The sequence below is a fragment of the Sinohyriopsis cumingii genome, chromosome 5, assembly GCF_028554795.1.
Source record: "Sinohyriopsis cumingii isolate HCF-2022 chromosome 5, ASM2855479v2, whole genome shotgun sequence".
Classification (NCBI taxonomy): Eukaryota; Metazoa; Mollusca; class Bivalvia; order Unionida; family Unionidae; genus Sinohyriopsis; species Sinohyriopsis cumingii.
In genome coordinates, this window is record NC_142965.1 from 76,849,685 (window position 1) to 76,872,849 (window position 23,165).

General features: G+C 35.5%; 7 non-coding genes across 7 annotated transcripts; all 7 read right to left on the reverse strand.

Annotated features, from left to right (window-relative positions):
- Positions 1 to 6,458: 6,458 nt before the first annotated feature.
- On the reverse strand, positions 6,459 to 6,531 carry Trnar-ucg (transfer RNA arginine (anticodon UCG)). The gene has a single exon. It is a non-coding gene; the product is annotated as a tRNA-Arg (tRNA).
- Positions 6,532 to 10,506: 3,975 nt separating this feature from the next.
- Positions 10,507 to 10,579, reverse strand: Trnar-ucg (transfer RNA arginine (anticodon UCG)). Its single transcript has one exon. It is a non-coding gene; the product is annotated as a tRNA-Arg (tRNA).
- Positions 10,580 to 13,243: 2,664 nt separating this feature from the next.
- Positions 13,244 to 13,316, reverse strand: Trnar-ucg (transfer RNA arginine (anticodon UCG)). Its single transcript has one exon. It is a non-coding gene; the product is annotated as a tRNA-Arg (tRNA).
- Positions 13,317 to 15,149: 1,833 nt separating this feature from the next.
- On the reverse strand, positions 15,150 to 15,222 carry Trnar-ucg (transfer RNA arginine (anticodon UCG)). Its single transcript has one exon. It is a non-coding gene; the product is annotated as a tRNA-Arg (tRNA).
- A 2,697-nt stretch (positions 15,223 to 17,919) lies between these two features.
- Trnar-ucg (transfer RNA arginine (anticodon UCG)) lies at positions 17,920 to 17,992 on the reverse strand. The gene has a single exon. It is a non-coding gene; the product is annotated as a tRNA-Arg (tRNA).
- Positions 17,993 to 19,824: 1,832 nt separating this feature from the next.
- Positions 19,825 to 19,897, reverse strand: Trnar-ucg (transfer RNA arginine (anticodon UCG)). The gene has a single exon. It is a non-coding gene; the product is annotated as a tRNA-Arg (tRNA).
- Positions 19,898 to 22,598: 2,701 nt separating this feature from the next.
- On the reverse strand, positions 22,599 to 22,671 carry Trnar-ucg (transfer RNA arginine (anticodon UCG)). Its single transcript has one exon. It is a non-coding gene; the product is annotated as a tRNA-Arg (tRNA).
- Between the last annotated feature and the right edge of the window lie 494 nt (positions 22,672 to 23,165).

Sequence of the window (23,165 nt, forward strand, 5' to 3'; positions counted from 1 at the left end):
GTACCACACTTAACCGCAATGGTGTCAGCCAACGTGAACACAAACCGACTGACCGACAAGATCATCTAGCGCCATGTGCTTTGAAAGACACAGTCAGACTATGCGACGTTCTCTTTGAAAGCAACGTGAACAGTAATAATGCAACACAAGTGATGGTTTTGGATGCACAATATGCCACGGTACACCAAGTTGTCAATGAAAATTTCACATACTGAACTACTTGTCAACGATATGGCCCAGAAGATCTCACCTCCTCATCTGCCCACTTTAAATCGTGCACATCAATTTGTGCATTGTTCAATTTACGTTTCTTTTCAATACTCAAAGTGTAAATTACAGGCCCGACATATGTTGAACGTACACATCATTTGAATCTACTTTCATATGCGAACTCGTCTTTTTCTCTAAAGGTGGACGAGAATATCGTTTTCAACCGTTGTTCTGTTATATTTTATCTGTCAGGATAGTTATTATTATGGCCAACTTTAGGCCACGATTCCTTAAGATTGCATGGCTTATTTCAAGCGTCTACTGTGTATTATTAATTACTCTAATGTTTATTGCTGGATACGGATTCGGAACCACATAACGTTCTGCGTCTAGTCTAATAAGTAAACGACATCCCATGTACAGACACCCTATCCTGTTCTAAGGACAAATCGAATAACTACTACTTGCCTACAGATATCATATCTAACACTGGCAATTGCTGATGCCTGGATTTGGTTACAGTTTAGGTTTGGAAATAATTTAACTATTGACTGAGCTTTAAGATGGAAGGTTTTAGAAATACGATCATGCTAGTTTAAAATGCTTCTTGGTTTTTCTACTGATCTGCGTAGTTCCTACATAAATTATAGACTTGTTTGAAATTCCTTTATATTTGTGAAGTGTTTAGGAAAAGGAACTAATGTTCTCCATAGCATAATTGCAAAAGAATCATTCTATAGTTTGCAGCGCATTTCATTTTGGTAGTAAAGGTAACGTGGCGGTATAAACTTATATGCAAAACTCGGTGTGTAGTATGGTTGCAACATATATACTGATCAACGCAGAAGCAGAATATTCCGCTGCCAGATTTCGATCAGGTAAGCGCAACAATATAAACGAGCAGTAGTCGCAGCCAATTGTGTGTGTGTGTGTGTGTGTGTGTGTGTGTGTGTGTTCTATAATATATGTCAACCTGTTGAAATCCATTGAACATTTGACTATTGCTGCAAGTTTAGCGTTGAGATATGTATAGAGGCTATAAATAGCAAAATCCAACTAGTAATGCAAATTACTGTCGTCCGCAAAAGTCCACTCCCTGGACTGACCAGACGGCCAGGGACTTTCATCGTCACAATGAGAGACTCTCTGAGACTTCCTTTTCAAACCGTTAAAATGTTATTAAAAATCAGTTTGTAATTTGGAAACTTCCAACAATTATTGAATCGACTTAACCCTTCTTCCAACACATTAATCTATGACTTTCATACCGGTGAATTATTCTCTAGAAAAACAGTCTTGATGTTGGCGAAAGGTATATTCGTTTGAAAATATATGCATACCCTCTCCTAGTCGACATGAACTCGTCTTTGTTTGCAAACGTGGACCACATTCTCGTTTTCAGTCGCTGTTCTGTTATATTTTGTGTGTGTTTTTTAAAATTATTTTTCTATATTATTTTTATCCCTTTGCTTTTTTAATATTTTTTTTTAAAATTTTAAATTTTTATTTTGTTTTGATTTCAGTCTAGGAAGCCTTCTAGAAAGCGGATATTAAAACGCCAAAATATATTTGAAATGTAACTCGTTCGTACTAGATATACAGTAAAGCACTCAACGATACGATCATTGCCATCTCATTTCTGTCTGTGTGGGTTAGAGTCTCGGATTTGGCCAATGTGGGTATGTGAGAAAACTTACCAGTAGCTTCTCGTGGATCGGTGGTTCTTTCCAGACCTTCCCCGTCTTCTTCCTAAACCATTTATGATGACCGCCATGTATAGCCTATCTTGTGCTGAAAAATACAGTTAAACCCTACAAGAAAAATAACAACTAAATATATATATATATATATATATATATATATATATATATATATATATATATATATATATATATATATATATATATATCTTAGGCCGTTCCCTTATTATCTGCTCAAGATAAAGTACGCCCTTTACATTACACAAATATAACAGGTGTGTAGTGTTTTACTATCCCATTTTTAACATTAAAAATGTAACACAACCCCGACGAGATTCGAACTCGCAATCTTCTGATCCGAAGTCAGACGCCTTATCCATTAGGATAATCTGTTATATCTTTTTTTTTTTGTTTCTTAAAATTATTTTTCTTTATTATTTTTATCCCTAGGTTATTTTATCCCTTCGCAATCTTCTGATCCTAAGTCAGACGCCTTATAAATTAGGCCACGGGGCCTTCGTTGTTGATATTTATTTGAATTCTTTATTGTCCGTCTTTAGTTGCTTCCATTTGTAGTGCCAATATCATTAAAAGCTCACAATCCCACAATAAATACATTGTCCCATGTGGTTATTCATTGTTTAACTTCGTTAGGAAGAGCTCAGCTCTAATCTGATCCATTGGTTTAAATCCTTTTTAAGTAGGGTTCAGATAAATGTCTTCTTTGTATATACCGAACTTACTACAACATACCAAAATTGAGCGGTGCTTGGTTGCTCTACAGTGTGAAATTATTATAAAGTTAACCAATTTCTAGCAAATATATATGGGAAATAATAAAGTCATATCATGAGATACATTATTGTGTGGTTGCAATCGTTATGTGGTTACTGATGGGCCCATGTAACATGAATGTCTTACAAATGGATAATACCAAATTTCCATCTTCGCAGAGGCAGCCATATACTTGATCCGACTTCACGCGGGCTTGCAATCCCCTCAACTATATGACATGTCAAAGGTATAGGGCTCAAGGTATTAATTCAGTTCCCATAGTAAACCTATGCAAATATCATGATATTCAAAAATCAATAACGTATAATTTTTGAGTGATCATGAGTAAACCTAGATGTATAAGTATAGATGAAACCTGGCTGTCAGCTTCTGTCTTGAGGAAAGGATATGAGCCGCAGCATATCTTTGAGTGTGTGATTTGGATTTTGAAACGTAGCTTTAACAATTTTTCAATCATATCGCTACGATGTATGCATTGTGGCAGGTTACAGCGATGTCTTGGACTGAGGCATCATGCTGCATACCCAGTTACATTATCCTGACAACAGACCGACCAGTCCTAACACTAATCTCTTAACGCTGAGCACCAAGCGAGGAAGCTGTTAGTACCATTTTTATTAGTCTGTGGTATGACCCGGCCGGACATCGAACCCACGATTTCCCGCATCCTAGGCGGACGCTCTAACCATTAAGCCACCGGAGCGGTTGCATATATTTGAAACACGCGTTTTCAATTCCGCACCAAAGAGTCAAGTGCTAACTGTAGTAATGTGTTTTCCAAAGTCAAGACTGTTAAAGGACTAAAATTCCAACAATAAAACAAAGTTTCTGTATCTTTTTCTTCTCACTTATAACTAGGATAAGCTCTCCAGAGATTCTTTTACCAAAAACTTAACTTACATTATTAACCAATTCTGCTGAGCCAAACCCATATACACTCTATTTTATATTCACATATTTGCAGGCTGGTTCCCATTTTTTCATATCATTAATACCGTGTGTCATATAATAGTGATGTATTGCGAAAGGCGGTTTAGCGGTTTTCTCGCAAGGATTTTGCCGTCTATTAAAGCAGATGCCTAAATGGTTGTCGCAGGATTGTCATTTGTCTCTCCGGTTGTACAAGTGGCCAATGGGTGCACCCTTGTACTATTGTGGCATAGTTCCTAGTCCACATTGATTGAAAGAGTACAGTCAGTTTCAGAAATCTGTTGGTACGGCAAATACTCCAAGTACTTTCTCATTTGACAGTAGGTGGATTGCTTCACAGTTTCAGTCAGGTCTGGAGAATCAGCAAGTGAACTGTTGATTTCAACTTAGAACCGATTATCAATTGCCTCCTCTCTGTAACATGACTGTGGATGTTGTTTAATTGTTTTGCCCATCTCTGAATTATCTTTCCTTTACTAGGATGCAGGGTGGCGCTGTCAGCCCTCATTATTTGACATGTTGCTGATGAATGTGGCCTAGTGTTCTGTCTTCAAAGCATCTTAGATATGCTTTATATCATTTTTGTCTTCGTAGGATTGAATATCATCTGCCTTATTGATCAGGCATGAATCGTGCAACTCAATGTGTATGCATTGGACAATCCTCCTGCTGTTGCTGATTGCTGTATTTTTAGATGATGAAGTGTTGCCTTCTTAAGCCGATTTTACTCATTCAGAAATCTATGTATGGCAGCACAATTGTATTGATGTTTACGTCTGGCGGAAGTGATGGTTTTGTATGCACAATATGACACGGTACACCAAGTTGTCAATGAAAATTTCACATACTGAACTACTTGTCAACGATGTGGCCCAGAAGATCTCACCTCCTCATCTGCCCACTTTGAATCATGCACAATAATTTGTGCATTGTTCAATTTACGTTTCTTTTCAATACTCAAAGTGTAAATTACAGGCCCGACATATGTTGAACGTACACATCACTTGAATATACTTTCATATGCAAACTCGTCTTTTTCTCTAAAGGTGGACGAGAATATCATTTTGAACCGTTGTTCTGTTATATTTTACCCTGTTAGGATAGTTATTATTATGGCCACCTTTAGGCCACGATGCCTTCATATTACATGGCTTATTTCAAGCGTCTATTATGTATTATTAATTACTCTAATGTTTATTGCTTGATACGGATTCGGAACCACATAACGTTCTGCGTCTGGTCTAATAAGCAAACGACATCCCATGTACAGACACCCTATCCTGTTCTAAGGACAAATCGAATAACTACTACTTGCCTACAGAGATCATATCTAACACTGGCAATTGCTGATGCCTGGATTTGGTTATAGTTTAGGTTTGGAAATAATTCAGCTATTGACTGAGCTTTAAGATGGAAGGTTTTAGAAATACGATCATGCTAGTTTAAAATGCTTCTTGGTTTTTCTACTGATCTGTATAGTTCCTACATAAATTAGAGATTTGTTTGAAATTCCTTTATATTGTGAACTGATTAGGAAAAGGAACTAATGTTCTCCATGGCATATTTGCAAAAGAATCATTCTATAGTTTGCAGCGCATTTCATTTTGGTAGTAAAGGTAACGTGGCGGTATAAATTTATATGCAAAACACGGTGTGTAGTATGGTTGCAACCTATATACTGATCAACGCAGAAGCAAAATATTCCGCTGCCAGATTTTGATCAGGCAAGTGCAACAATGTGAACGAGCAATAGTCGCAGCCAATTATGTGTATGTGTATGTGTGTGTGTGTGTGTGGGGGGGGGGGTTCTATAATATATGTCACCCTTTTGAAATCCATTGAACATTTGAATATTGCCCCAAGTTTAGCTTTGATATATGTATATTGGCTATATATATATCAAAATCCAACTAGTAATGCAAATTACTGTCGTCCGCAAAAGTCCACTCCCTCGACTGACCGACTATTGGGATCGCATATGGCCAGGGACTTTCACCGTCACAATCAGAGACTCTCTGAGACTTCCTTTTCAAACCTTTCACATGTTATTAAAAATCAGTTCGTAATTTGGAAACTTCTAACAATTATTGAATCGACTTAAAACTTCTTCCAACACATTAATGTATGACTTTCATACCGGTGAATTATTCTGTAGAAAAACAGTCTTGATGTTGGTGAAAGGTGTGTTCGTTTGAATATATATGCATACCCTCTCCTAGTCGACATGAACTCGTCTTTGTTTGCAAACGTGGACCACATTATCGTTTTCAGTCGTTGTTCTGTTATTTTTTATTTTTTTTGGGGGGGGGGGGTGTCATAGTTTTTTTTCGGTATTTTTCTCCTTTGGTTTAATTTCTTTCGTATTTTCTTTTTTTAATTTTTATTTTGTTTTGTTTTCAGTCTAGGAAGACTTCTAGAAACCGGATATATAAAACGCCAAAATATATTTGAAATGTAACTCGTTCGTACTAAATATACAGTAAAGCATTCACCGTTACGGATCTTTGCCATCTCACTTCTTTCTATGTGGGTTCGAGTCTCCAATTTGGCTAATGTGGGTATATGAGAAAACTTACCAGTAACGTGGGTCGGTGGTTCTTTCCAGGGATTCCCCATCTTCTTCCTTCACCATTTATGATGGCCGCCATGTATAGCCTATCTTGTTCTGAAAAATGCCGTTAAACCCTGCAAGAACAATAACTAAATATATATATTTTAGACAGTTCCATTATGTTCTGCCGATAAAGTAAGCCCTTTACATTATACAAATATCACACGTGTGTAATGTGTTACTATGTCATTTGTAACACTAAAGATATATTACGACCCCGACGAGATTCGAACACGTAATCCTCTGATCCGAAGTCAGACGCCTTATCCATTAGGCCACGAGGCCTTCTTACAACAACCACAGTTTCTATTACTTGTTCTTAATGATTCGAACGTGCAGTACCCAAAAGGGTCAAAAACCAACCAAAAAAGTCGTATTGGTCTGTTAGGTAGCTTATCGTTCGATTTTGTTTGTAACAAATTGAAATCTTATCTGAGCCTTTGGTTGGAATACTTTACAACCGGATCAGGCTGACATTAAAAAGAGTCCAGGTATATACCAAACTTAGGACATAATATCCAAATTTAGAGATTTTCTTGGGCTGCTCCTCACTGTTGACATAATAGGGAACCAATTTAATGACATAATCAATGGGAAAGAATCAAGTCATATTGTGATATACGTTTAATTGCGGTTGTAAGACAAATGTCACGATTCAAGTGCAAATCAGACATACATTCTGATACAAGATACATAACGCATTATAACGAATTGATATCAGCTTCAGAGTGTGTGTGTGTGTGTGTGTGTGTGTGTGTGTAGTACGGACGCTGTATCAATGATATACAAGGAGAGGTAAACATTTTTCATTAAAAGGAACCGAGGAGTGCCGAGTTTCCTTTTAATGAAAAACTTTACAACGAGTGGCATCTCATTGATACAGCGTACGTACTGTACATATATTTTATATCACAAACAAATACATATATTTGCCCTTTGAAAGGAGTTAAGATTTACTCTCGCTAGTCGATTTAATTTTAAAACTCTCTCTCTCTCTCTCTCTCTCTCTCTCTGGTAGGTTTGACAACTTTTGCCATCATTCTAAGTCCAGGGACATCGTAGGATGACACAAATACATATGATTTTAGCCCATATCATGATGCAATGGTCAGGAGAGAGAGAGAGAGAGAGACTTTCGAACATTTTCATAATTAATTAATAATAATCTATTTTTAGAACACACTAGTATGTTTTAAGAACAAAACATTAAATACATCACATTATATGTACCACGTAATCCAGAAACTTTACCGTATAATACCGATATGGTTTGCAACTTTGTATATTTGATAAATACTGTTAGATAAATCCCAAGGGGAGTGCACACACATCGTTACGGTAAAAACATATTCTTCTAGGTTACTTGGTGTAATTTCTATATCAAGGTTTTAATCAAGCCCAAATTCCTTTTCTCTCTCACTCCGCATTTTTAACCTCTATTGTCTTCTATTCCGTCATCCTATGTATTATATGACGTTCAGCATTTTACGACGCAAACGATTGTTTTTTTTTTTTAGGATCACTTCTAGGGGATATGCTGGACACATAAACTTAAGTTGAACTATAGATAATGTTTGGCTAAAGATTTTCTCGTTTGAAAAATATATCCTAATATTTTCACATTTGAATTATATATCCTTATAGTTTCACATATGACACTATAAGATTATCCATCATGCCATGCGGCGTATGAGTGTATGTGCCTACAATAGTTATACCTGCAACATCATAAAATAAGGAGTACCTTGTGAGCTAGACAAAATATCTAGAAATTAATCACTGATAATACAATTTAACCAGAAGCTGTTTGCGTTTCGTTGAAGTTATTTCCCCTTACTTCCTTGACGACAATGACAAAATCCCTTTGTGACGCATTTTATAAATCGGAGATGGATTGTTTTCAGTTAGGTCAAATAGTTTACAGAATGAAAAAAATGTCATTTTCCTGTGGCAGAACATGTCAAGGCAGTACTGCCGCTTTCGTAAGAAACGTATAATTTTATTATCAGGCTGTGGTAGGGAGGTGCATTTACGAAAAGTGGGTGGGGGTGCTTGTCGTGCCGAAGAGAGAGTTAATCTTATAAACTTCAGTTCTAGGAGCAAGTGTGGTATGTAATAAAAAATACTTTTCTTTTCATACGTTAATACCGGATACATTTCATCTTGTAAAATGATGATTTTAGGTACCCGGCGATGAAATGTATCCGGTATTAAAGTAGGGAAAAAAATATACTCTATATATTATATCAATTCCGTCTTTTTACAATTCGGAGATGTTAAAGATGTGCAGTAAATATAGGGCACTGAGACTATATGTAACACACCAAAACATTAAACGACCCCGACGAGATTCGAACTCGCAATCTTCTGATCCGAAGTCAGACGCATTATCCATTGCCCATCAACAACCGTAGGTTCAGTTATGTGTTCGTAATGATTCGAACGTGCAGTACCCTAAACGGTCAAAATCCAACCAAAAAAGTCGTATTGTTCTCTTAGGTAGCTCATCGTTTGATTTTGTTTGTGACAAATTGAGATCTTATCTGAGCCTTTGGTTGGAATACTTTACAACCTGATCAGGTTGACATTAAAGAGATTCCAGGTATATACCAAACTTAGGACATAATATCCAAATTTAGAGATTTTCTTGGGCTGCTCCTCACTGTTGACATCATTTGGGAACCAATTTAATGACATAATCAATGGGAAAGAATCAAGTCATAATGTGATATACGTTTAATTGAGGTTGTAAGACAAATGTCACGATTCAAGTGCAAATCAGTCATACATTCTGATCCAAGATACAAAACGCATTATAACGAATTGATATCAACTTTGTGTGTGTGTGTGTGTGTCTCTGTGTGTGTGTAGTACGGACGCTGTATCAATTATATACAAGGAGATGTAAACATTTTTCATTAAAAGGAGTTTCCTTTTAATGAAAAACTTTACAACGAGTGGCATCTAATTGATACAGCGTAAGTACTGTACATATATTTTATTTATATCAGAAACAAATACATATATTTGCCCTTTGAAAGGAGTTAAGATTTACTCTCGCTAGTCGATTTCACTTTAAAACTCTCTCTCTCTCTCTCTCTCTCTCTCTCTCTCTCGTTCTTTGGTCGGTTTGACAACTTTTGCCATGATTCAAAGTCCAGGGACATCGTAGAATGACACAAACACAAATGAAAATCATCTTCTTTCGTCATTTCATAGATTTTAGCCCATATCTTGATGCGATGGTCAGGAGAGAGAGAGAGAGAGAGAGAGAGAGAGAGAAACCTGTTAACATTTTCATAATTAATTAATAATAATGCATTTTTAGAACACACTAGTATGTTTCAAGAACAAAACATTAAATACATCACATTATATATACCACGTAACCCAGAAACTTTACCATATAATACCGATATGGTTTGCAACTTTGTATATTTGATAAATACTGTACATAAATCTCAAAGAAAGTGCACACACATCGTTACGACAAACCATATTTTTGTAGGTTACTTGGTGTAATTTCTATATCAAGGTTTTAATCAAGCCCAAATTCCTTTTCTCTCTCACTCCGCATTTTTAACTTCTATTGTCTTCTATTCCGTCATCCTATGTATTATATTATGTCCAGCATTTTACGACGCAGACAATTGTTGCTTTCTGGATCACTTCTAGGGGATATGCTGGACACATAAACTTAAGTTGAACTATAGATAATGCTTGGCTAAAGATTTTCTCATTTGAAAAATATATCCTTATATTTTCACATGTGACAATATAAGATTTCCCATCATGCCATGTGACGTATGAGTGTGTGTGCCTACAATAGTTGTACTTGCAAAAAACAAAAAATAAGGAGTAGCTTGTGAGCTAGACAAAATATATAGCAATTTCCTTACATTTCACTCATGGAAAAGATATGGGGTGCGTGTAGTGATAAAGAGAGAATTATTCTTATAACTTCAGTTCTGCAGCGAGTTTGGTATGCATTAAAAAATCAACTTTTTTATTCATACGTTTAAAATGGATATATTTCATCTTGTGGTACCAAAACCTATACATTCTGATTGGTGGCTTTACCGCTCATTATAATATTATGCTTTTTGGTATAAGGCGATGAAATTTATTCGGTATTTAAGTAAGGGAAAAAAATATGCTCTATATACAATATCAATTCCGTCCTTTTACAATTCGGAATTGTTATAAGTGTGAAGTATATACAGGGCATTGAGACTACCTGTAACTCACCAAAATTGTATACGACCCCGACGAGATTCGAACTCGCAATCTTCTGATCCGAAGTCAGACGCCTTATCCATTAGGCCACGGGGCCTTCGGTAAATATATTTATTTGAATTGTCTATTGTCCGTTTTTATTTGCTCCCATTTGTAGTGCCAATATCATTAAAAAGTCACAATTACACAATAAAGACATTGTCCCATGTGGTTATTCATTCTTTACTTTTACAAACAGTGGACGCAGACGCCAGAACTTTTGATTTGTTTTATTTTTCTCTGGATCAAGTAGACCAACTGAATGAACTAAAGTATATGTTTCGTGGACCGCCACAAACAAGATATTTTGCGACATTCCGCATTAACTTTTTGATGCAATATTTCGGATTTTCGTTAGGGATAGACACAAGACAATGTCCTTACAAATAACATGCAAGCGACAATGCACAAACTGTCTTTTTAGCTGGTAATAAGAATGGCAAAACACATACTTATAGTTTAACACCCTGAATTTCCTCAAAATTAACTTTATTAGATCTGAAAATCCGGATTACATGATCTATGTCATGGGGTCTCAAGCTTGATTACATATGTCAAAACTGTACTGAAATTTCGACTATATTCCAAGTGCAGCTGTGTCCTCCCTACTGCACATAAGATGAAATAAACATTATATTCCACAGCGTCTGTTTTGATAATTGCTATTGAAGGACTTCATATTCTCCCCACATTATGATTTCAAACATTCAATGACAGAACAGAAACACACTTGCAGATGTCAACACGTAATGAAGTCCGATTTATTTCATGTAGAATTGGCACAGATAAACCCAGTCGATAATCACGAAATTTGGTAGAATTGACAAAAATGCCAAATCTATTATATAATGCAATATAATACAATATCAAGATATTCATGGATAAAGCAGCAATCAAAAGCGTCAGCTGTCTCCTCATTAACAATACCTTTTGCACAGACACTGTAACTTGCAACATGAATGAAAGACGATCAATGGAAAAAAACCTGAATGCGATACTCTGTAATTACATATTGATATCAAACAAAGGTGTAGCAATGTCAGATAGAAATTAGCAAGTATTGATTACAAAATCATGCTGTTACGTAGCAATAGATACGATACGAGAAAATGTTGGTGCTGAGAGATTTGGTGGTGATGGTGGTGTTGTGAGTAAGTGCATGTTAAATTCAACTCTCATGACGTTTGTGGGGGTGGGGTGGGGGGACATAAAATGCACAATATGGGTTAAACCAGGAAATTGTGAATACATGTTGAAAAATATACTAGAAAATCCTCTCAGCTATGAACGTTTGGATCGTGCCTAATATCTCTTCACTTGCCTCAAGCGTCTACAATGGATGACCTAGTAGCAACGATTAATTGGTTTATATTTTGGGACGGTTTGCGTACTATACATGTCGTGTTCACAATCAATTTATTAGAATCTAAAATAAAAATGTTTTGCGGTTCCTGTTTCATCGCATGAAATGTTTCGTAATGACAAATGATGCTGAAGTTGTTATTAATGTAAATTTGTAACATACAAACTCGATTATACTTTCTATCACTTTTTGAATCGACTTGCCCATTCTTGTTCCAACACATTAATTCATAACGTTTCTACTAATGATTGATTTCCAGTTAAAAATAAAAACTTTAAAAAATTAAAAAAATTTTAAAAAATATGTTAATATTAGTCAAAGATTTGTTCAGTTGGATTTACTTTCATACCCTGCATTGTCGACAATTCCTCTTTGTAAACGTGGACCTTAGTGTCATTTTCAACCTATATGTTCTTCTGATGTGTCAGCTATGCATTATATGATGCTCAGTATTTTCCGACGCAGACGATTACTTTTTAGGATTACTTCGATGGGATATGCTGGGCTTCAAATATTTGAAATTTAACTCATTCGAGCTCTTTTTATTATGCACTTTTCTATTTTATCATAAACTTAATTTGAACTATAGATAATGTTTGGCTAAAGATTTTCTCATTTGAAAAATATATCCTAATATTTTCACATTTGAAAAATATATCCTTATAGTTTCACATGTGACACAATAAGATTATCCATCATGCCATGCGGCGTATGAGTGTATGTGCCTACAATAGTTATACCTGCAACATCATAAAATAAGGAGTACCTTGTGAGATAGAATAAATATCTAGAAATTAATCACTGATAATACAATTTTACCAGAAGCTGTTAGCGTCTCGTTGAAGTTATTTCCCCTTACTTCCTTGACGACAATGACAAAATCCCTTTGTGACGCATGTTATGAATCGGAGATGGATTGTTTTCAGTTAGGTCAAATAGTTTACAAAATGAAAAAAATGTCATTTTCCTGTGGCAGAACATGTCAAGGCAGTACTGCCGCTTTCGTAAGCAACGTATAATTTTATTATCAGGCTGTGGTAGGGAGGTGCATTTACGAAAAGTGGGTGGGGGTGCTTGTCGTGCCGAAGAGAGAGTTAATCTTATAAACTTCAGTTCTAGGAGCAAGTGTGGTATGTAATAAAAAATACTTTTCTTTTCATACGTTAATACCGGATACATTTCATCTTGTAAAATGATGATTTTAGGTACCCGGCGATGAAATGTATCCGGTATTAAAGTAGGGAAATAAATATACTCTATATATAATATCAATTCCGTCTTTTTACAATTCGGAGATGTTAAAGATGTGCAGTAAATATAGGGCATTGAGACTATAATGTAACACACCAAAACTTTAAACGACCCCGACGAGATTCGAACTCGCAATCTTCTGATCCGAAGTCAGACGCCTTATCCATTAGGCCACGGGGCCTTCCATCAACAACCGTAGGTTCAGTTATGTGTTCGTAATGATTCGAACGTGCAGTACCCTAAACGGTCAAAATCCAACCAAAAAAGTCGTATTGTTCTCTTAGGTAGCTCATCGTTTGATTTTGTTTGTATCAAATTGAGATCTTATCTGAGCCTTTGGTTGGAATACTTTACAACCGGATCAGGTTGACATTAAAGAGATTCCAGGTATATACCGAACTTAGGACATCATATCCAAATTTAGAAATTTTCTTGGGCTGCTCCTCACTGTTGACATATTAGGGAACCAATTTAATGACATAATCAATGGGAAAGAATCAAGTCATATTGTGATATACGTTTAATTGCGGTTGTAAGACAAATGTCATTATTCAAGTGCAAATCAGTCATACATTCTGATACAAGATATATAACGCATTATAACGAATTTATATCAACTGTGTGTGTGTGTGTGTGTGTGTGTGTGTGTGGTACGGACGCTGTATCAATGATATACAAGGAGATGTAAACATTTTTTCATTAAACGGAACCGAGGAGTGCCGAGTTTCCTTTTAATGAAAAACTTTACAACGATTGGCATCTCATTGATACAGCGTAAGTACTGTACATATATTTTATTTATATCACAAACAAATACAAATATTTTCCCTTTGAAAGGAGTTAAGATTTACTCTCGCTAGTCGATTTCACTTTAAAACTAACTCTCTCTCTCTCTCTCTCTCTCTCTCTCTCTCGTTCTTTGGTCGGTTTGACAACTTTTGCCATGATTCAAAGTCCAGGGACATCGTAGAATGACAAAAACACAAATGAAAATCCTCTTCGTTCGTCATTTCATAGATTTTGGCCCATATCTTGATGCGATAGTCAGGAGAGAGAGAGAGAGAGAGAGAGAGAGAGAGAGAGAGGGAGCGAGGGAGAGAGAGAGATAGAGACACCTGTTAACATTTTCATAATTAATTAATAAAAATGTATTTTTAGAACACACTAGTATGTTTTAAGAACAAAACATTAAATACATCACATTATATGTACCACGTAACCCAGAAACTTTACCGTATAATACCGATATGGTTTGCAACTTTGTATATTTGATAAATACTGTAGATAAATCTCAAAGAAAGTGCACACACATCCTTACGACATACCATATTTTTGTATGTTACTTGGTGTAATTCCTATATCCTATGTATTATATGATGTCCTGCATTTTACGACGCAGACAATTGTTGTTTTCTGGATCACTTCTAGGGGATATGCTGGACACATAAACTTAAGTTGAACTATAGATAATGTTTGGCTTAAGATTTTCTCATTTGAAAAATATATCCTTATATTTTCACATGTGACAATATAAGATTTCCCATCATGCCATGTGACGTATGAGTGTGTGTGCCTACAATAGTTGTACTTGTAAAAACAAAAAATAAGGAGTAGCTTGTGAGCTAGACAAAATATATAGCAATTGCCTTACATTTCAGTCATGGAATAGATATGTGCTGCGTGTAGTGCCAAAGAGAGAATTATTCTTATAACTTCAGTCCTGGAGCGAGTTTGGTATGCATTAAAAAATCAACTTTTCTATTCATACGTTAAAAATACCGGATATATTTCATCTTGTTTTACCAAAACCTATACATTCTGACTGGTGGCTTTACCGCTCATTATAATATTATGCTTTTTGGTACAAGGCGATGAAATTTATCCGGTATTTAAGTAAGGGAAAAAATATGCTCTATATATAATATCAATTCCGTCCTTTTACAATTCGGAGTTATTATAAGTGTGAAGTATATATAGGGCATTGAGACTACCTGTAACTCACCAAAAATGTATACGACCCCGACGAGATTCGAACTCGCAATCTTCTGATCCGAAGTCAGACGCCTTATCCATTAGGCCACGGGGCCTTCGGTAAATATATTTATTTGAATTGTCTATTGTCCGTTTTTATTTGCTCCCATTTGTAGTGCCAGTATCATTTAAAGCTCACAATTACACAATAAAGACATTGTCCCATGTGGTTATTCATTCTTTACTTTTACAAACAGTGGACGCAGACGTCAGCACTTTTGATTTGCTTTATTTTCCTCTGGATCAAGTAGACCAACTGAATGAACTAAAGTATATGTTTCGTGGACCGCCACAAACAAGCTATTTTGCGACATTCCGCATTAACTTTTTGATGCAATATTTCGGATTTAAGCTAGAGATAGACGCAAGACAATGTCCTTACAAATAACATGCAAGCGACAATGCACAAACTGTCTTTTTAGCTGGTAATAAGAATGGCAAAACACATACTTATAGTTTAACACCCTGAATTTCCTCAAAATTAACTTTATTAGATCTGCAAATCCGGATTACATGATCTATGTCATGGGGTCTCAAGCTTGATTACACATTTCAAAACTGTATGGGGTCTCAGGCTTGATTACATATGTCAAAACAGTACTGTAATTTCGACTATATTCCAAGTGCAGCTGTGTCCTCCCTACTGCACATAAGATGAAATAAACATTATATTCCACAGCGTCTGTTTTGATAATTGCTATTGAAGGACTTCATATTCTCCCCACATTATGATTTCAAACATTCAATGACAGAACAGAAACACACTTGCAGATGTCAACACGTGATGAAGTCCGATTTATTTCATGTAGAATGGCACAGATAAACCCAGTCTATAATCACGAAATTTGGTAGAATTGACAAAAATGCCAAATCTATTATATAATGCGATATAATACAATATCAAGATATTCATGGATAAAGCAGCAATCAAAAGCGTCAGCTGTCTCCTCATTAACAATACCTTTTGCATAGACACTGTGACTTGCAACATGAATGAAAGACGATCAATGGAAAAAATCCTGAATGCGATACTCTGTATTTACATATTGATATCAAACAAAGGTGTAGCAATGTCAGATAGAAATTAGCAAGTATTGATTACAAAATCATGCTGTTACGTAGCAATAGATACGATACGAGAAAATGTTGGTGCTGAGAGATTTGGTGGTGATGGTGGTGTTGTGAGTAAGTGCATGTTAAATTCAACTCTCATGACGTTTGTGGGGGTGGGGTGGGGGGGACATAAAATGCACAATATGGGTCAAACCAGGAAATTGTGAATACATGTTGAAAAATATACTAGAAAATCCTCTCAGCTATGAACTTTTGGATCGTGCCTAATATCTCTTCACTTGCCTCAAGCGTCTACAATGGATGACCTAGTAGCAACGATTAATTGGTTTATATTTTGGGACGGTTTGCGTACTATACATGTCGTGTTCACAATCAATTTATTAGAATCTAAAATAAAAATGTTTTGCGGTTCCTGTTCCATCGCATGAAATGTTTCGTAATGACAAATGATGCTGAAGTTGTTATTAATGTAAATTTGTAACATACAAACTCGATTATACTTTCTATCACTTTTTGAATCGACTTGCCCATTCTTGTTCCAACACATTAATTCATAACGTTTCTACTAATGATTGATTTCCAGTTAAAAATAAAAACTTTAAAAAATTAAAAAAAAATTAAAAAATATGTTAATATTAGTCAAAGATTTGTTCAGTTGGATTTACTTTCATACCCTGCATTGTCGACAATTCCTCTTTGTAAACGTGGACCTTAGTGTCATTTTCAACCTATATGTTCTTCTGATATGTCAGCTATGCATTGTATGATGCTCAGTATTTTCCGACGCAGACGATTACTTTTTAGGATTACTTCGATGGGATATGCTGGGCTTCAAATATTTGAAATTTAACTCATTCGAGCTCTTTTTATTATGCACTTTTCTATTTTATCATAAACTTAATTTGAACTATAGATAATGTTGGCTAAAAATTTTCTCATTTGAAAAATATATCCTAATATTTTCACATTTGAAAAATATATCCTTATAGTTTCACATGTGACACTATAAGATTATCCATCATGCCATGCGGCGTATGAGTGTATGTGCCTACAATAGTTATACCTGCAACATCATAAAATAAGGAGTACCTTGTGAGCTAGAATAAATATCTAGAAATTAATCACTGATAATACAATTTTACCAGAAGCTGTTAGCGTCTCGTTGAAGTTATTTCCCCTTACTTCCTTGACGACAATGACAAAATCACTTTGTGACGCATTTGCTGAATCAGAGATGGATTGTTCTCAGTTAGGTCAAATAGTTTACAAAATGAAAAAAATGTCATTTTCCTGTGGCAGAACATGTCAAGGCAGTACTGCCGCTTTCGTAAGAAACGTATAATTTTATTATCAGGCTGTGGTAGGGAGGTGCATTTACGAAAAGTGGGTGGGGGTGCTTGTCGTGCCGAAGAGAGAGTTAATCTTATAAACTTCAATTCTAGGAGCAAGTGTGGTATGTAATAAAAAATACTTTTCTTTTCATACGTAATACCGGATACATTTCATCTTGTAAAATGATGATTTTAGGTACACGGCGATGAAATGTATCCGGTATTAAAGTAGGGAAAAAATATACTCTATATATAATATCAATTCCGTCTTTTTACAATTCGGAGATGTTAAAGATGTGCAGTAAATATAGGGCATTGAGACTATATGTAACACACCAAAACATTAAACGACCCCGACGAGATTCGAACTCGCAATCTTCTGATCCGAAGTCAGACGCCTTATCCATTAGGCCACGGGGCCTTCCATCAACAACCGTAGGTTCAGTTATGTGTTCGTAATGATTCGAACGTGCAGTACCCTAAACGGTCAAAATCCAACCCAAAAAGTCGTATTGTTCTCTTAGGTAGCTCATCGTTTGATTTTGTTTGTGACAAATTGAGATCTTATCTGAGCCTTTGGTTGGAATACTTTACAACCGGATCAGGTTGACATTAAAGAGATTCCAGGTATATACCAAACTTAGGACATAATATCCAAATTTAGAAATTTTCTTGGGCTGCTCTTCACTGTTGACATATTAGGGAACCAATTTAATGACATAATCAATGGGAAAGAATCAAGTCATATTGTGATATACGTTTAATTGCGGTTGTAAGACAAATGTCATTATTCAAGTGCAAATCAGTCATACATTCTGATACAAGATATATAACGCATTATAACGAATTGATATCAACTCTGTGTGTGTGTGTGTGTGTGTAGTACGGACGCTGTATCAATGATATACAAGGAGATGTAAACATTTTTTCATTAAAAGGAACCGAGTAGTGCCGAGTTTCCTTTTAATGAAACATTTTACAACGATTGGCATCTCATTGATACAGCGTAAGTACTGTACATATATTTTATTTATATTACAAACAAATACAAATATTTTCCCTTTGAAAGGAGTTAAGATTTACTCTCGCTAGTCGATTTCGCTTTAAAACTCTCTCTCTCTCTCTCTCTCTCTCTCTCTCTCTCTCTCTCGTTCTTTGGTCGGTTTGACAACTTTTGCCATGATTCAAAATCCAGGGACATCGTAGAATGACAAAAACACAAATGAAAATCCTCTTCGCTCGTCATTTCATAGATTTTGGCCCATATCTTGATGCGATGGTCAGGAGAGAGAGAGAGAGAGAGAGAGAGAGAGAGAGAGAGAGGGAGGGAGGGAGGGAGAGAGAGAGATAGAGAAACCTGTTAACATTTTCATAATTAATTAATAAAAATGTATTTTTAGAACACACTAGTATGTTTTAACAACAAAACATTAAATACATCACATTATATGTACCACGTAACCCAGAAACTTTACCGTATAATACCGATATGGTTTGCAACTTTGTATATTTGATAAATACTGTAGATAAATCTCAAAGAAAGTGCACACACATCGTTACGACATACCATATTTTTGTAGGTTACTTGGTGTAATTCCTATATCCTATGTATTATATGATGTCCTGCATTTTACGACGCAGACAATTGTTGTTTTCTGGATCACTTCTAGGGGATATGCTGGACACATAAACTTAAGTTGAACTATAGATAATGTTTGGCTAAAGATTTTCTCATCTGAAAAATATATCCTTATATTTTCACATGTGACAATATAAGATTTCCCATCATGCCATGTGACGTATGAGTGTGTGTGCCTACAATAGTTGTACTTGCAAAAACAAAAAATAAGGAGTAGCTTGTGAACTAGACAAAATATAAAGCAATTGCCTTACATTTCAGTCATGGAATAGATATGTGCTGCGTGTAGTGCCAAAGAGGGAATTATTCTTATAACTTCAGTCCTGGAGCGAGTTTGGTATGCATTAAAAAATCAACTTTTCTATTCATACGTTAATACCGGATATATTTCATCTTGTTTTACCAAAACCTATACATTCTGACTGGTGGCTTTACCGCTCATTATAATATTATGCTTTTTGGTACAAGGCGATGAAATTTATACGGCATTTAAGTAAGGGAAAAAATATGCTCTATATATAATATCAATTCCGTCCTTTTACAATTCGGAGTTATTATAAGTGTGAAGTATATATAGGGCATTGAGACTACCTGTAACTCACCAAAAATGTATACGACCCCGACGAGATTCGAACTCGCAATCTTCTGATCCGAAGTCAGACGCCTTATCCATTAGGCCACGGGGCCTTCGGTAAACATATTTATTTGAATTGTCTATTGTCCGTGTTTATTTGCTCCCATTTGTAGTGCCAGTATCATTAAAAGCTCACAATTACACAATAAAGACATTGTCCCATGTGGTTATTCATTCTTTACTTTTACAAACAGTGGACGCAGACGCCAGAACTTTTGATTTGTTTTATTTTTCTCTGGATCAAGTAGACCAACTGAATGAACTAAAGTATATGTTTCGTGGACCGCCACAAACAAGCTATTTTGCGACATTCCGCATTAACTTTTTGATGCAATATTTCGGATTTAAGCTAGGGATAGACGCAAGACAATGTCCTTACAAATAACATGCAAGCGAAAATGCACAAACTGTCTTTTTAGCTGGTAATAAGAATGGCAAAACACATACTTATAGTTTAACACCCTGAATTTCCTCAAAATTAACTTTATTAGATCTGCAAATCCGGATTACATGATCTATGTCATGGGGTCTCAAGCTTGATTACACATTTCAAAACTGTATGGGGTCTCAGGCTTGATTATATATGTCAAAACAGTACTGTAATTTCGACTATATTCCAAGTGCAGCTGTGTCCTCCCTACTGCACATAAGATGAAATAAACATTATATTCCACAGCGTCTGTTTTGATAATTGCTATTGAAGGACTTCATATTCTCCCCACATTATGATTTCAAACATTCAATGACAGAACAGAAACACACTTGCAGATGTCAACACGTGATGAAGTCCGATTTATTTCATGTAGAATTGGCACAGATAAACCCAGTCGATAATCACGAAATTTGGTAGAATTGACAAAAATGCCAAATCTATTATATAATGCAATATAATACAATATCAAGATATTCATGGATAAAGCAGCAATCAAAAGCGTCAGCTGTCTCCTCATTAACAATACCTTTTGCATAGACACTGTGACTTGCAACATGAATGAAAGACGATCAATGGAAAAAAACCTGAATGCGATACTCTGTAATTACATATTGATATCAAACAAAGGTGTAGCAATGTCAGATAGAAATTAGCAAGTATTGATTACAAAATCATGCTGTTACGTAGCAATAGATACGATACGAGAAAATGTTGGTGCTGAGAGATTTGGTGGTGATGGTGGTGTTGTGAGTAAGTGCATGTTAAATTCAACTCTCATGACGTTTGTGGGGGTGGGGTGGGGGGACATAAAATGCACAATATGGGTTAAACCAGGAAATTGTGAATACATGTTGAAAAATATACTAGAAAATCCTCTCAGCTATGAACGTTTGGATCGTGCCTAATATCTCTTCACTTGCCTCAAGCGTCTACAATGGATGACCTAGTAGCAACGATTAATTGGTTTATATTTTGGGACGGTTTGCGTACTATACATGTCGTGTTCACAATCAATTTATTAGAATCTAAAATAAAAATGTTTTGCGGTTCCTGTTCCATCGCATGAAATGTTTCGTAATGACAAATGATGCAGAAGTTGTTATTAATGTAAATTTGTAACATACAAACTCGATTATACTTTCTATCACTTTTTGAATCGACTTGCCCATTCTTGTTCCAACACATTAATTCATAACGTTTCTACTAATGATTGATTTCCAGTTAAAAATAAAAACTTTAAAAAATTAAAAAAATTTAAAAAATATGTTAATATTAGTCAAAGATTTGTTCAGTTGGATTTACTTTCATACCCTGCATTGTCGACAATTCCTCTTTGTAAACGTGGACCTTAGTGTCATTTTCAACCTATATGTTCTTCTGATATGTCAGCTATGCATTATATGATGCTCAGTATTTTCCGACGCAGACGATTACTTTTTAGGATTACTTCGATGGGATATGCTGGGCTTCAAATATTTGAAATTTAACTCATTCGAGCTCTTTTTATTATGCACTTTTCTATTTTATCATAAACTTAATTTGAACTATAGATAATGTTTGGCTAAAGATTTTCTCATTTGAAAAATATATCCCAATATTTTCACATTTGAAAAATATATCCTTATAGTTTCACATGTGACACTATAAGATTATCCATCATGCCATGCGGCGTATGAGTGTATGTGCCTACAATAGTTATACCTGCAACATCATAAAATAAGGAGTACCTTGTGAGATAGAATAAATATCTAGAAATTAATCACTGATAATACAATTTTACCAGAAGCTGTTTGCGTCTCGTTGAAGTTATTTCCCCTTACTTCCTTGACGACAATGACAAAATCCCTTTGTGACGCATTTTATGAATCGGAGATGGATTGTTTTCAGTTAGGTCAAATAGTTTACAAAATGAAAAAAATGTCATTTTCCTGTGGCAGAACATGTTAAGGCAGTACTGCCGCTTTCGTAAGAAACGTATAATTTTATTATCAGGCTGTGGTAGGGAGGTGCATTTACGAAAAGTGGGTGGGGGTGCTTGTCGTGCCGAAGAGAGAGTTAATCTTATCAACTTCAGTTCTAGGAGCAAGTGTGGTATGTAATAAAAAAAAAAATTTTTTTTCATACGTTAATACCGGATACATTTCATCTTGTAAAATGATGATTTTAGGTACCCGGCGATGAAATGTATCCGGTATTAAAGTAGGGAAAAAAATATACTCTATATATAATATCAATTCCGTCTTTTTACAATTCGGAGATGTTAAAGATGTGCAGTAAATATAGGGCATTGAGACTATAATGTAACACACCAAAACTTTAAACGACCCCGACGAGATTCGAACTCGCAATCTTCTGATCCGAAGTCAGACGCCTTATCCATTAGGCCACGGGGCCTTCCATCAACAACCGTAGGTTCAGTTATGTGTTCGTAATGATTCGAACGTGCAGTACCCTAAACGGTCAAAATCCAACCAAAAAAGTCGTATTGTTCTCTTAGGTAGCTCATCGTTTGATTTTGTTTGTAACAAATTGAGATCTTATCTGAGCCTTTGGTTGGAATACTTTACAACCGGATCAGGTTGACATTAAAGAGATTCCAGGTATATACCGAACTTAGGACATCATATCCAAATTTAGAAATTTTCTTGGGCTGCTCCTCACTGTTGACATATTAGGGAACCAATTTAATGACATAATCAATGGGAAAGAATCAAGTCATATTGTGATATACGTTTAATTGCGGTTGTAAGACAAATGTCATTATTCAAGTGCAAATCAGTCATACATTCTGATACAAGATATATAACGCATTATAACGAATTTATATCAACTGTCTGTGTGTGTGTGTGTGTGTGTGTGTGTGTGTGTGTGTGTGTGGTACGGACGCT